Genomic DNA, 15,706 nt, shown 5'->3' on the forward strand with positions numbered 1-15,706 from the left:
ACCCACCCCAGAATGAACAGCTGTGGACTGCTGGGTCCTGTTTCTATCTGAGGCACCAGGGTGGGAACCATGAGATATCTATGTGAATTTTGGTCTGTTTATCATAGAATCAACCACGTTGTAAGAGACCTCCAAGCTCATCCAGTCCAGCCTAGCACCCAGCCCTATCCAATCAACTAGAGCATAGCTCAGGGCTGGGCAAAGCCCCAGCCCGTGGGGCTGCAGAGGTTCCCGCGGGCAGAGCGAGTTGCCAGGAGGGCAATCTCTGCTGCCCTGGGGGCTGCTGTGGGACAGTGTGCCAGGGAATCTCAGACAGGGAGGGGAAAAAGCCCGGCCCCAAAGCCCACATATTGCTTTTGATAAGTGCTCACCCCCAGGCCTTCTGAACAGATGGGAGCACTAAACACCCACATTCTTCAGCTTACCAGCTGGCAGGGGGCCCGGCGGCGCCGCGCGCAGAAGGAGCCCTGCGAGCTCTTCATCATTTACAAATTGAAATTCTTCTGGAAAGAATTACTGTAATATGTAGGACATGATCCCAGGGTTTTGGCAAAACCTATTAGTAACACGAGCTATTGATCCTAGGAATTAGATTAGAGCCTGGAAGGTTCCAGGGCGCTGCTGTCGAACGCGGCAGGAACTTCGCCTCCCGTGGGAAGCTGCTGACACCTGTTGTGAGCGCTTTAGTTAACAGAGGGAAGCTGCTCTGACCACCAGGGAACGGCCCAGCAGTGCCCGTGGGAAGCAGGAGAGCAGCTCTGGGCTAGAGGCATCATTACAATGCCCCTGCCCAGCCCCTGGTTCTGGCCATGCGCAGCCTGCTGGCCCCAAAGGTCTCGTTTGTGGCAACCACTGCAAATCAGTCACAGTTTAGTTGCTTGTTATGAAATACTCTAAAGAGGAGGAAGGTTTCTGCTTCCAGGTAGTAGGGAAAGAGTCTGCTTGAAGAATTTAACTGAACAGAATCAAACAGGTTGGGAGAGACCTCCAAGATGAATCCTCAACTATGTCACCTCTGACCTGCTCTAGCGGGAGGTGTCCCTGCCTCTGGTGGGGAGCTGGAACTAGGTGATCTTTGAGGTCCCTTCCAACCTAAACCATTCTGTGATCCTATGAGGAAAGGCTGGAGAGCCCTGGGGCTGTCCAGCCTGGAGAAGAGAAGGCTGAGAGGGGATCTGAGCAGTGCCTATAAACAGCTGGAGGATGGGGGTCAGGAAGAAGGGGTCAAGCTCTTGTCAGTGGTGGCAGTGGACACAAATGGAACCCAGAAGGTTCCAGCTCAACACTGAGGAGAAACTTCTTTGGTGTGAGGGTGGTGAGCCCTGGAGCAGGCTGCCCAGAGAGGTTGTGCAGTCTCCTTCTCTGCAGGCTTTCCAAACCCACCTGTGTGGTTTGGGAGTTCCCTGCCCCCCTGCTCTTATGAAATCACCCAGGCTAGACTCAGCCAGCTGGAAGTGAAGGACTGCAGCTGTACGTTGCCAGCCCAGCACAAGAGACAAGCAGGCACAGTATGTTACAGCCACAAACAAAGAGACAAGGTAAAAGTCATCCAGAAACACAACAGCCCTCCCAGGAACCAGAGTCCCCACGAGGGGCTCTCAACCACCCTCCACCTTCTCCCCACCCCTTTACCTCATCCCAGAGTCTGCCTGAGGTAGAAGGTGAGTTTGGAGGATGGGCCAGGGGGTTAGAAGCAGAAGCAGCCTAGAGAGACACACAGACTGTCTTGCCTGTGTCCTTGCTTTTATACATCTCAGGCAGCTGTGAGTGGAGCAGACATGCCCTTTGTTTCCCTTTTCACAGCCTATCATCTAATTCTTCTCACTAAACTACTCCAATTAGCCTCAAACCAGCACACCTGCTGAAATGAGAACCAAGAGCTCAGGATGCAAACAAAGTCTGCCCCTGGGGAAGCCTGGCACAGCAGCCAGGAGCTGAAAAGGAAGTGTCAAAGCACAAGCCTGGGGAGCAGCCCCAAGGCACTGGATGCTTTTAGCACCCTTTACCTCCAGATCAGCCTTTTCCAGATGCATTAGACACAGGCTGTCAGTGAGACTCCACAGTAACTAACTCAGAGCACCACAGCTGCCTGCTTCACACCACTGTGCCTACCTCTGCTCTGCAGTGCCAGTGCCAGGTATGAAGCAGCCTCCTCTGGACCCCACACGAGCCCAGCTAACAGCTGAGAGCCAGGCCAGCAAGAGCTGCTTTTCTCCTGCTCAGTCACACTGCAGTCCAGGCCTGAGCAGCCCACCACAGCAGCAGCTCTGTTAGCCCTCTGCTTGCTGGAGAAGCAACAGGAGTCTTCCCTGCCCACCCAGGTCACCCAAGCACTGGTCTGCTTTCTGCTGCTTGTCAGACCTCCTAAAGCACCACAGCTAATTAGGCCTTTGCCTTCCAGACCCCACTTCAACATCTGGAGAAGAGGAGGCTGAGGGAGACCTCACTGCTCTCTACAGCTCCCTGAAGGGAGGCTGCAGGGAGGTGGGGGGCAGCTTCTCTCTACGATCAGGTGGTAGAAGGGGAGGAAATGGCCTGAAATAGTGCCAGGGGAGGCTTAGGTTGGAGACAAAGAAAAGTCTTTTTGCCGCAAGAGTGGTCAGGGACTGGCAGAGGCTGCCCAGGGAGGTGGTGGAGTGCCCATGCCTGGAGGTGCTGCAGAAAGCTGTGGCAGTCTGGGAGGTGGTTTGATGGCCATGGTGGTGTGAAGCTGGTGGCTGGACTGGATGGTCTTTTCCAAGCAGAACAACTCTGTGATTCTCCTCTTACTGCTGTCCTCCAGTTCCAGTTTTAGCTGGCTTGTGCAGGTGCAGCTGAGCAAGCCTGGGGCCCTTGTATGTCCCAGCTTCAGAGGGACAGGTAGGGCAGTGAGGAGAAGAGCCTAAGCCCAGCACCTGATGGAGCTTTGGCCATTTCTGCCTCTTTTCCATCTGAATGAGAGGCAGACATTCGAAATGCCCTTGAAAGCCAAGGCCTTAAGGGAGAGGAAATTGTACACTGAGGGTTTTATCCTCAAGCTGCTAGAAATCATTGTGACTGCAGCCATGCGTGTGGCCGAGATAATGAGCAGCACCACAGCCAGCAGCTGGTGCCCAAGCTGTCCCCAGGCGTGAGAGCCTGTGAAGAGGGCAGTGGGGAGCCCACACTCTGCCCATGCTGGCACCACAGCACGTTCAAGATGCCTGGCAGTCACGGGGGGAGGTGGGGAGCAGTCAAGGTCATTGTGCTCTGTGCGGTCTGGCAGCCAGAGAAAGGCAGAAGGCAATGGGCTGGAAGGGATCCAACCCTGCTGCAGTGAGCAGGGACATCTGCAACCAGATCAGGCTACACAGGGCCACATCCAGTCTGGCCTTGGCTGTCACCTTCCCCCCTGTACTTAGCACTGGTGAGGTTCAGTTTTGGGCCCCTCACTGCAAGAAGGACATTGAGAGGCTGGAGCAGGTCCAGAGAAGGACAACAAAGCTGGGGAAGGGTCTGGAGAGCAGGGCTGGGGAGGAGTCACAGAATGAATCAGATTGGAAAAGACCTTGAAGAACATCGAGTCCAACTCAGCACCCAGCACCTTCTAATCAACTATCCCATGGCACTGAGTGCCTCGTGCAGCCTCCTCTGAAACACCTCCAGCCATGGGCACTGCACCACCTCCCTGGGCAGCCCATTCCAATGCCAATCACTCTCTCTGACAACAACTTCCTCCTAACAGCCAGCCTGAGCCTGCCCTGGCACAGCTTCAGGCTGTGTCCCCTTCTTCTGTCCCTGGCTGCCTGGCAGCAGAGCCCAACCCCACCTGGCTACAGCCTCCCTGCAGGCAGCTGCAGACAGCAATGAGCTCTGCCCTGAGCCTCCTCTGCTGCAGGCTGCACACCTCCAGCTCCCTCAGCCTGTTTGATGTCTGTCCCTTTAAGCTGCCAGAAACGAGGCAGCTGGAGTTCGGTTTAGGCAACCTAGTGAGCTACGTGCAGGCAGTGGGAGCCACCTAGGATGTGAAGCCTGGCTCAGGTTTGCTGCCATCTCAGTGAAGCTGAAGGAGCTGCTCCGGGTTCAGGCTGCTGCTCCGCAGCACTGCGCTTGGCTCTGCCTTTCTAGTGCATGCCATTGTGCTGGCTGCTGCAAGGCTGACCTCGAGCTGCTGAGGGTTCTGCGTGGAAACAGCTGTGCCACACGTTGTGTAATCCCTCTGATGGATCTTGCTGCACAGGTGGGGGTCTCTTGTGGTGGCTGTCTCCAGCGGATTGGTTCCCCACCGCAGGGCTGCCCCCAGCAGCTCCAAGCACTGCTTCGCAGCCGCTCCCCGCCAGGCAAAGCCAGCCAACAGGAACCACTTCAAAGCAAGGAGTCTAGTGGCAGGCAGAAGTTTCTGAGTCTCTGCCCTGAAGGAGGAGGCACTTTCCTGGCATGCCTGTGGCTCCTCTCCCACGTGCCTGCCCCTCCCCACCCTTACCTGCCAGCTCCAGCAGCTCCCTGGCACACGGGCAGGACTCTCCGCAGCGGACGAGTTGGACAGCCTGCGCTGCTTGTTCCTCAAGTCACTTCAGGGCTCCTCCTAACATCCCAGCTACTTGCTGTGGAGCAGATCAAAGATAAGGCTGGCAGGTAGGAAGATTTATGGCCCAGCAGCCATGGGTGGCTTTAGCAGAAGGGCTCTCTGTGCTTTGTTCCCACTTAGTTGCCCGCGAAGCACCCAGCTCGTGGCAGCTCAGAAATGGCAGCTGAGGAAAAGGTCACCTCAGACCATGCCCTTCTCCCTTGGGCTACCTCAAGTCCTGAAAGCCTCTTTGGTCTAGAAAAGCACAGAAAGCAAGCTGCAGGTGTAAACAGTGCAGAGCAGCCAGGCCTGCGATGGCAGCTGGGCTCACCACAGAGCCAGCCGCAGGGGAGCTCTGCAGTGAGCCTGCCTAGAACCCAGGACTCCAAAGCAGGGCAGCCGAACCCAGACCAAACAGCTCAAGCTCTGTACTCAGAGTGCTCTCTGCTGAGGCAGAGTGAAGAACCCACCCAGCTCCTACCAAAATTAAAGACATATTTATAGAGAGAATTGTTCCTAACAAGAAGACAAATCTCCTCCTTGTGTAACTGTCCCGAGGTCAGTGGAGAGCCCCAAGGGATTAATTAACAGCAGAAGGTTCACAAAGGCCTGCTGTGATGTGCCAGCTGCTCTTACACCGGGAAGCACAGTAGTGATTTCTCAACAAACTTGTTGCAAGATTAGCTCCCTTTATTCAGCAGCTCTGGCGGCTGAAAAGTCTCTTTTTGAGATGTTTTCCCCCCTTTAAGTATTCCTCAGGAGGACTGGGGTGGGGTGAGGGAAAGAGAATTTAAACCTGCTGCTGTCTGGGTGGATGCTAAACCTCTAATCTGGTCTGCAGGCTCTGGAAGCTAATTGTTTTTTTCCTTCAACTGTAGAAAATGCTGAGGGTGTCAAAGTCGTTGGTTAGAAAGGTTCAGAGTTTTGGCCACCTCTGTCTGCATTCAAAGCCAGGGCAAAAATGTAGTCTCAGACACAATCTGCTTAATCCTCCGAGCTGCCTTTCTGCTGTGAGAGCTTCACCTCTGTGCACTTACACTCACTTTGGGAAATGCTTTCCAGTCTCAGTGGAAGAGACCATTGCATGGAACCACAGAACCCAGCAGGTTGGCAGAGAGCTCCAAGCTCAGCCAGCCCAACCTAGCACCCAGCCCTGCCCAACCAACCAGACCATGGCACTAAGTGCCCCAGCCAGGCTTGGCTTCAGCACCTCCAGGGATGCCAACTCCACCACCTCCCTGGGCAGCCCATTCCAATGCCAATCACTCTCTCTGACAACAACTTCCTAACAACATCCAGCCTGAGCCTGCCCTGGCACAGCTTGAGACTGTGTCCCCTTCTTCTGTCCCTGGCTGCCTGGCAGCAGAGCCCAACCCCACCTGGCTACAGCCTCCCTGCAGGCAGCTGCAGGCAGCAATGAGCTCTGCCCTGAGCCTCCTCTGCTGCAGGCTGCACCCCCCCAGCTCCCTCAGCCTCTCCTCACAGGGCTCTGCTCCAGGCCCCTCCCCAGCCTTGCTGCCCTTCTCCAAACACCTTCCAGCACCTCAACATCTCTCTGCAATGGAGGAGCCCAGAACTGGGCACAGCACTGCAGGGGTGGCCTGAGCAGTGCTGAGCACAGGAGCACAAGAACCTCCCTTGTCCTGCTGCCCACACTGCTCCTGAGCCAGCCCAGGATGCCATTGGCTCTGCTGCCCACCTGGGCACTGCTGCCTCCTCTGCAGCTCCTCTCTCCCACCACCCCCAGCTCCCTCTCTGCCTGGCTGCTCTCAGCCACTCTGGCCCCAGCCTGTAGCACTGCTTGGGGTTGCTGTGGCCAAAGTGCAGAACCTGCCCTTGGCCTTGTTCAGTCTCACCCCATTGGCCTCTGCCCACCCATGCAGCCTGGCCAGGTCCCTCTGCAGGGCTGAGCTATTTCCTCCTCTCATAAATGAAAATATCATCTTCTTTATCTCTCTTTCCTCTCCATCTCTTTGGGAGGCAGGAAGGCATCCCTGGAGCAGGCAGTGAAGTGCAGCCATGTGCCTGCTGTGTGAGGCAGCAGTGCCTGCCTGACAGCAAGGCAGAAGCAGGGCTGGGGAGGAGGGGACACCCTGCTGTACATTTGGTAGACCTATTCTGTGGCCCAACAAAAGCTCTCTATAGAAACATTCCATCCTCCAGCACAGTTCCTGGAAGCTCAAGAACTGGCTGCAAACCCTCCTCTAGCTGCTCTCTTACATAAAGTCCTAATGGCTTACCACTGACTATGAACTGTCAGCTCTCAGAAGCTCTGCTTGGGAATGTCTTGACTGGACTTCCAGGGGCTTATTTGTGCAGAACAGAGAGCAAACCTTTTAACTTTGGCCAAATCCAGAACCCTCTCAGGCTCTGCAAGGACTTCAGGCCTCGCTCCTCACAGCCCAGCGTTCTCCAGGCGAAGCCTTCTCACTGTGGTGGTGCTTTTGCTCCTGCTGGCTGCAAGCAGCAGCTCCTCTGCCTGCAGGCAAAGTCCAGCACACAGAGCTGCTGGAGCCAGGCCAGGAGAGCCCACAAAGATGAGCTGCAGCACCTCTGCTAGGAGGAGAGGCTGAGGGAGCTGGGGGTGTGCAGCCCGGAGAGGAGAAGGCTCCAGGGGACCTCAGAGCCTCCAGCATGATTCTACCTATCACATCCCTCAAAGTTCTCCCAGCAAAAGCAGGGAGTTCAGAGTGGGATGTGGCAGCCTGGGGCTGACTCAGAGCACATGTTCACATAGGAGAGGAAAGGGGATGGTCACAGAGGTGTTCTGTCCTCTGGGAAAGCTTCTCACTCCCAGCTTTGCCCTGCAGTTCCATTCCAGCTGAGGAGGAGGAGTGCCAGCCACACATGGCCTGGCTTCCAAAGCTCTTCTGCACCAGCCCTACGGAGTGCTTTGGTCCTATTTCAGTTCTGATCACAGACAAACTCTTACCAGAGCCTTACATTGGAGATGGAAGCAAAGTGCTTTAAAGTCATCACTGCCTACAGCTCTCTGACAGGAGGTGGCAGGCAGTGAGGTGGGGGCTGGGCTCTGTCCTTTGTGCCAGGTGATAAACAGGAGGAAATGGCCCAAAACTGCACCAGGGCAGGGTTATGGTGGAGATGAGGGAATGTTTGTTTGCTGCAAGAGTGGTGCAGAAGTTAGCACACCCCCAGCCCCCTCAGCCTCTCCTCACAGGGCTGTGCTCCAGGCCCCTCCCCAGCCTTGCTGCCCTTCTCCAAACACCTTCCAGCACCTCAGCATCTCTCTGCAATGGAGGAGCCCAGAACTGGACACAGCACTGCAGGGGTGGCCTGAGCAATGCTGAGCACAGGGGCACAAGAACCTCCCTGCTCCTGCTGCCCACACTGCTCCTGAGCCAGCCCAGGATGCCATTGGCTCTGCTGCCCACCTGGGCACTGCTGCCTCCTCTGCAGCTCCTCTCTCCCAGCACCCCCAGCTCCCTCTCTGCCTGGCTGCTCTCAGCCTCTCTGGCCCCAGCCTGTAGTGCTGCTTGGGGTTGTTGTGGCCAAAGTGCAGAACCCTGCCCTTGGCCTTGCTCAGTCTCATCCCCTTGGCCTCTGCCCACCCATGCAGCCTGGCCAGGTCCCTCTGCAGGGCTCTGCTACCCTTCAACAGCTCCACAGCTGCTCCTAGCTTGGTGTCATCTGCAAACTCACTGATGCTGGACTCAATCTCCTGCTCCAGATCATCAATAAAGACATTGCACAGGACTGTGCCCAGCACTGCTCCCTGGGGCACACAGAACAGGCTCCCTTCCATGCTGCACAGGCTCAGTGGCACAATTCCAAGTGCATTTTGTTTGCCAGCACTTGCTGGGAAGGGATTTGCATCTGAACCTGAGCAGCGACTTCTCGACTCTCCTCCCCTCGAAGCAATCCAGCAGCAGCATCACAAGCAGGGCGAGGAGGATGAGAAGAGGAAGCTTTGTTTGGAAGATGGGCAGCAGGGAGCAGCAGCTCCCAGGAGTTGGGAGCTGTCAGGCAGCCGAGCAGCTCCCGCTGAAGTCAGCGATGCTGCGCTTCGCCCTCTCCAGGGCAGCTCCCTTGGTTCGAACCTCTCCTAGCCACATGCCCCCTGCCCAGGACTCCCCCAGGAACTGCCCTGGGAGGAACAGGGAGCACTCCCCCCTGCCTGCTGCTCCTTCTCCTCCCAGCAGCCACCCCCCGACGCTGGGTTCCTGTCAGGCTGTGTGGAAGGGATATCAGAGGAAGGTCTGCAAACCCAGAGGTAACTTCTGCGCCGAGGCTGCCCCTGCCCGGAGCAGCAGTGGAGCCTTCCCCGGGGCTGCCCAGGCTCTGCAAGCTGTGTGTCTGTGTTTATGAGCCCTGCTAAGTGCCTGCAGGAGGCTGTATGCGCTCGGCTCTGCCAACTCTGCTCATTACTCTCACTCCCAGCAGCCTGCCCCAGCAGGAAGGCAGAGTTACAATCCTCTGGTTTCCTGGCTCCCCTCTGGAGATCACTTTCTGAAATTGAGGCCACATTTGCCACCTTCCCCTGCTCTGGAACCGGGGCCAAAGTAAGCCACAGCTTACACACGGCCGAGGGCAGCTCAGCACTTTCCTATCTGAGTTGCCTCCCATCCCCGCAGTGACTCTTACCTGCTCCTGCCAAGCTGCTGCTGCTCACTGGGTCGGTTTGCTCTGCACTCTCTGCTGGCACAAGCCTCAGCCTCGCCCTGCAAATAAAGACTCTGTCAAGCAAACTTCCTCAGGCTGCTCTCTGCTGGAATCCTGACACAAACAATCTTCCAGGGTTTCCTTCCTCTTTTCCTTATTGCCCTCCCCTTTCCCCTTCTCCCTTCCCTTTCCCCTTCTCCCTTCCCTTTCCCCTTCTCCTCTTTCCCCCTTCCCTTTCCTCTTCTCCCTTCCTTTTGCCCTTCTCCTCTTTCCCCTTCTGCCTTCCCTTTCCCCTTCTGCCTTCCCATTTCTTTTCCCTCCTTTTCCCCTTCCCTTTTCTTTCCCTTATCTCACCTTTCTTTTACTCCTCCACACCTATAACCTCCTAAGGGGGAGCCTCCTAACCCCCTTTTGCCTTGCAAACCCAAACCCAGAATGGCAGTAGGCTGATCCTAGCAAGGCTTCCCTGTCCAGATGAAGGCAGGGACTGTGTTCTGTGATCCACTCTCCTTGTTCTTTCCTGATGTATTTGCTTGCTGGGGCTAACCCAGTAACAATCCCATGGCCACTGCCTGACCTTTATTAAGTAAAGCCTGAACTGCTTCATGTAAGGCAAACCCAATTAGCAGCAGCAGCAGCAGAGCACAGCTCCTGGGATGCAGGCATCTGATGGAAATCTGAGGAGAGACCCCGAGAAGCAGAGTGGCACAAGCAGGTGCCCACTGCACCTCATCACACATCCACCTGGGCATTTCTGCAGCCAGTGTGGGCAGAGGGCAGGAGAGGGCATTGTGCCCCTTGGCTCTGCTCTGCTCAGACCTCACCTCCAATCCTGCCTCCAGAGCTGCTGGCCTCAGCAGCAGGAGGACACAGAGCTGTGGAGAGAGCCCAGAGGAGGCCACAAAGATGCTGGCAGGGCTGGAGCAGCTCTGCTGTGAGCACAGGCTGAGGGAGCTGGGGGGGGGCAGCCTGCAGAGGAGAAGGCTCCAGGGCACCTCAGAGCTGCTGCCAAGAGCTGAAGGGATGAAAAATAAGAGGATAGAATAGAAAGAAAGATAATTTTGCTTCAGGCACTGAGTTCACAGTGGAGCACAGCAGGAGGAGGTAAAGAGCAGCAACGAGATCAGAACAGCATCAGTAAACCCAGGAATCAATCCTGTGGAATGTGATGGGAAGAACTAAACAGAGAGAGCTAAATACTGCTGCAAAAATAGACTCCTGCCTTGCTTCCTGCTGAGTCTGATAAAGTCTCCAGATGTCAATTTCCTAGCAGCAGACTACTGAGCCTGGTCCTGCATTTGCCTTTCTTCCTATCCTTGCACCAACAGTGTGCACCAATCTCTGCTCTCAGAAAGCAACCACTTATGGGGCTCCCCAGCACGGGAAGGACATGGAGCTGCTAGAGTGAGCCCAGAGGAGGCCACCAAGAAGACCTGGAGAACCTTCCCTATGGGGACAGGCTGGGAGAGTTCTGGGCTGGGCTGCTCAGCCTGCAGAAGAGGCTGCAGGGAGGTCCCAGAGCTGCATTTCAGTACCTGAAGGGGTCCCACGGGAAGGCTGCAGAGGGACTGTGCAGAAGGGATTCCAGTGATAGAATCACAGAGTTATTCAGGCTGGAAGAGAGCTCCAAGCTCACCCAGCCCAGCCTAGCACCCAGCCCTGCCCAAGCAACCAGACCATGGCACTAAGGGCCCCAGCCAGGCTTGGCTGCAACACCTCCAGCCATGGGCTCTGCACCAGCTCCCTGGGCAGCCCATTCCAGTGCCAATCACTCTGGATGAGCTTGGAGGTCTCTTCCAACCTGCTTGATTTTATGGAACAGAATTTGCTGAGGCATTTATGTTCCTTTCTGGGCAACCTGCAGCCTCTCCTGTTGGAAGGGTTCTTCCTTCCTATCAGCTGTGCTCCATTCAGCAGCCACACCAGTCCTGGAATGGAATTTGAGGAACCAGCTGGGACTTGACCAGAAGAAAAGAAGGAAAATAACCACCACCACCCAAGCAGCCAGGCTGCCTCTTCCAAGTGGGCTCTAAACCTGAAGTGTGAGGAGGTGACATTTAGGAGCCCTGAGCCCTGAGGAACAGGCTGATCACAGACCATTAGCACAATTAGTTTCCCATAAATAGCACTGCCTCTGTCTTAGCTCTTCAGAGCTCCCTCCCAGCCCTGCCACTCTCTGATAAGCTTTTGTTGGGAATGCAGAGCATGCTCCAATTACAGCCTGTGCCTTCTGCCCACGAATCACAGCCAGGCTGGCACACCCCTCAGGGGCACCAAGCCCAACCTAGAACCCTGCTCTGCAAGGTTCACCTTCAACCATAGCCCCAAGCACCACAGCCAAACCACCCTGGAACACAGCCCAGATGAGGGACTCCAGCATCTCCCTGGGCAGCTCATTCCAGCCCCTGACCACTCTCAACAGGAGAAACTTCTTCCTAAGGTCCAATCCAAACCTCCCCAGCCTCAGCTTGAGGCCATTCTCCCTTGTTCTGGCTTCAGTTCCCTGTGAGCAGAGCCCAGCAGCAGCCTCTCCACAGTGTCCCTTCAGGTAGCTGTAGACAGCAATGAGGTCTGCCCTCAGCCTCCTCTTCCTCACCCTACCCATCCCCAGCTCCCTCAGTCTCTCCTCATCAGATTAATAAAGCTTCCCCAGCTCTGTTGCCCTCCTCTGGACCCACTCCAGCACCTCCACACCTCTCCTGTACTGCAGTGCCCAAAACTGAACACAGCACTCGAGCTGTGGCCTCACCAGAGCAGGGTCCAAGGGCACAATCCCCCCCTGCTCCTGCTGGGCACAGCATTTTTAACCCAAGCCAGGCTGCCACTGGCCTTCTTGGCCACCTGGGCACACTGCTGCCTCACACTCAGCTGAGCCACAGAGATGCTGCAGGGAATGGCACAGCTCTCTTAGAAGCAGAGCCTGAGGGAGCTGGGGCTGTGTGCTGGGAGAGGAGGAACTGAGAGGTGACCTCAGCAATGGTTATCAGTGTGTGCAGTGAGTGCCAGGAGCTGCAGCCAGGCTCTGCTGGGGGATGCCAGTGCCAGGAGCTGCAGCCAGGCTCTGCTGGGGGATGCCAGTGCCAGGCCAAGGGGCAATGGGTGGGAGCTGAGGAAGAGGAAGGGACCCAAAGAGCTCATCCAGACCAAGCCCCCTGCCAGAGCAGCACCACACAATCCAGCTCAGGGCACACAGCAACACATCCAGACAGGCCTGGGAAGGCTCCACAGAAGGAGACTCCACAGCCTCTCTGGGCAGCCTGTGCCAGGCTCTGGGACCCTTCCAGCCAAGAAGTTCCTCTTGTGCTGAGCTGGAGCCTCCTGTGCTGCAGCTTCCATCCATTGCTGCTTGTCCTGTGCCAGGCAGCAGTGAGCAGAGCCTGTCCCCCCCTCCTGACCCCCAGCCCTCAGAGATTTAGAGACATTGATTCAATCCTCTCTCAGTCTTCTCTTCTCCAGACTAAGCAGCCCCAGGGCCCTCAGCCTCTCCTCACCAGGCACTGCTCCAGTCCCCTCAGCATCCTCAGAGCCCTCCCTTGGACTCTCTCCAGCAGTTCCTGTCCCTCTGCAACTGGGGAGCCCCAAACTGAAGGCAGTGCTCAGGATGAGGTCTCAGCAGGGACACCATCAGCATCCAGACAGGCTGTGAAAGGCTCCAGAGAAGGAGACTACAGAACCTCTCTGGGATGGGGATGCAACCTCCCTGCTCACATACATAGGTGGGGGCCAGGCTGTTGCTGATGGCAAGAGAAGAAAGCCTTCCCCATACTGAAGATCACAACCTCTGATGCCTGCCTTCTGTGCTCCACTGGAGATCAATCAGCTGGAGAGCAGCCTGGGCCCTGCTGGGGCAGGTGCAGCTCCCAGGACACCTGCTGCTGCCTCAGCCCAGCCTCACTGCTGGCCCCCTTGTTCCTGAGCTCCTGGCTGAGAGATGCACTCAGGTGGAACTGCCAGAGTTCATTTATGCTACTTCACCAAACTTCCCCTTTTAAACTGCTTAAACAAAGAGGCACTTCAGAGCACACCTCTGCTGCTTCAGCTCTCAACCACTCACACCTGTCAGAGCTAAGCTGTGATTGGAGAGTGTTGTCTGAGCCTGAAAGCCCTGCAGGATGCCAGGGCATGGGCACACTGCTGGCTCACACTCAGCTGCCTGGGCACACTGCTGGCTCTCACTCAGCTGCCTGGGCACACTGCTGGCTCTCACTCAGCTGCATGGGCACACTGCTGGCTCACACTCAGCTGCCTGGGCACACTGCTGGCTCTCACTCAGCTGCCTGGGCACACTGCTGGCTCACACTCAGCTGCCTGGGCACACTGCTGGCTCTCACTCAGCTGCATGGGCACTCTGCTGGCTCACACTCAGCTGCCTGGGCACACTGCTGGCTCTCACTCAGCTCCTGTCCATTCCAACTCCCAGACTCCTTTCTGCCAGCAGCTCTCCAGCCACCCTGCCCCAGGCCTGCAGCGTTGCCTGGGGCTGTTGTGCCCAGGTGCAGGAGCTGGCAGTTGGCCTTGCTGAAACTTATGCCATTCCTGCTGGCTCACTGGTCTGAGCCTAGCCAAGTCCCTGGGGAAGAAGATGAAGCCTTCTTTAGACCACCTGAAGGTGTTTCTGGATCATAGTCTGCCTCTCATGGGAGACTTCAGCTCCCCAGATGTGTGCTGGATGAGCACTAGAGAGGGATGCTGGCGAGCCAGAAGGGTCTGGGGAGACATCAGGGCCAGGTGCTTGACATGAGCATCAGAGACACCAACCTGGGACCACAGACATGGGCCCTGGAGCTGCTGTGCACAAAGCACTCAGGCTGGCTGCAGGAGGGACAATCAATGGCAGGCCTGGCTGGAGAGAGCCTGAGAGGGTGGAAAGATGCTGAAGGGCAGGAGCAAGAGAAGCAGCAGATGGAGTTGAGCAGAGCAGAGAGCTCAGCGTCCTCGGGCGACTGAAGGTACCCTGAGAAGACCACATGGCAGAGAAGGAGCAAGAGAGCCCTGGAAGCATGAGGCTTCCCTTGCCTAAGCTGGGCAGGACCTGTCCTCAGGCTTCCATGACAGAGCCCCAGACTGCCCAGGGCTGGAAAATTCCTGTCCTGCCTGTGCCGGGACCCAGCCTCCCTCTTTCCAGGAAGGGCCCTTCACGGAGCAGGGAGCAGTGTTTGCTCTCCAGGGGTGATGGAGCAAAGCCTCCTATCAGCCCAATCTTCCCAGCAGCTTATCTTACTGGGCAGGCTGCCAGGGATGGCTACAGCCACAGCAGCTCTGCATCTGAACAGAGCCTTTGTCAGATCACTCACAGCTGGGAGGAGGCCAAGCCAGACAGCGGCTGCAGAGTGGGAATCCTGCCTCAGAAGTAGGGAGAGGAACTGTGGATCAGGTATTCAGAAGCTGTGTGGGCTCAGAGAGACTCTGCCAGGGGGGCAGCAGTGCCACCTGAAGAAGGCATGCCCCCCAGGCAGCGCAGATTCAGCTGGAGGAGCCACTCCAGCAGGCAGCACTTCACTTTCTGCATCCCTGCAGCTGCTCTGCCCAGCGCAGCTCATCCAAACCAGACCCCCTCAGGCTGGAGAAGACCTTCAGGACCCAACCATTGGCCCTACCAAGGCCAAAACTAAGCCACATCTGCAAGCACCACAGGGGTGAACCTCACTGCTGTCTACACCTCCTTACCCTTTCTGAAGACTGGAGCTGTGCTCAGGCTGGCAGGAGCAGCCTGGCTGCAGGGATCAGCAACATGCCACATGTGGCAGAGCCCATCCCAGGGGCTCAGAGAGCCTCCTGAGCTCCCACACGAACAATGCCCACCTTGGGAAGGGATAAAGCTGCCTCAGCACCTCATGGGGCAGCCTGGCACTCCATGGTGACACAGTACAAGAGGGATGTGGAGGTGCTGGAGTGGGCCCAGAGGAGGGCAACAAAGCTGGGAAGGGCCTGGAGAATAAATCTGATGAGGAGAGGCTGAAGGAGCTGGGGATGGGTAGTGTGAGGAATAGGAGACCTCATTGCTGTCTACAGATATCTGAAAGGACACTGTGCTGCTGGGCTCTGCTCACAGGGAACTGGAGACAGAACAAGGGGGAATGGCCTCAAGCTGAGGCTGGGGAGGGTTAGACTGGACATTGGGAAGAAGTTTTCCTGTTGAGAGTGGTCAGGGACTGGGATGAGCTGCCCAGGGAGGTGGTGGAGTCCCCCAGCCTGGCTGTGTTCCAGGATGGTCTGGCTGTGGTGCTTGGGGCTGTGGTTGAAGGTGAACCTTGCAGAGCAGGGTTCTAGGTTGGGCTTTGCCAGCCTGGCTGGCTCTGGGAGGCTGTGACTCTGTCAGACTGGCCTGGGCTCTGGAGAACAAGGCTCAGCCTGTGTCTCCAGCACACATGCTCCCTGGGTGCCCTCTGCCCAGCCACCCACTGCCTCTTCCAGAGCCAATCTCAGCTAGAAAGTGTTCCCATGGCAATGCTCAGCCCGTGGCAGGAAAGGCTTCCTTCTACCCACCCCACAGTGCTTGCTTCTCCACCTGCCACTGACCTGCTATTAGAAGGGAGAGGGAGCTGCCCACAGCTTGCACCT

The 15,706-nt window shown here is 56.7% G+C and overlaps 1 protein-coding gene across 1 annotated transcript in view; it reads right to left on the bottom strand.

The window, feature by feature from the left end:
• Positions 1–15,706, bottom strand: part of LOC135181659 (uncharacterized) — a 37,067-nt gene that overhangs the window by 16,040 nt on the left and 5,321 nt on the right. Inside the window, exon 2 of the mRNA XM_064154917.1 lies at positions 9,128–9,204. The gene's annotated coding sequence lies outside the window, so the exon portion shown is untranslated. The remainder of the gene's footprint in view (positions 1–9,127; positions 9,205–15,706) is intronic.

Source organism: Pogoniulus pusillus, chromosome 15 (assembly GCF_015220805.1).
Source record: "Pogoniulus pusillus isolate bPogPus1 chromosome 15, bPogPus1.pri, whole genome shotgun sequence".
Taxonomy (NCBI): Eukaryota; Metazoa; Chordata; class Aves; order Piciformes; family Lybiidae; genus Pogoniulus; species Pogoniulus pusillus.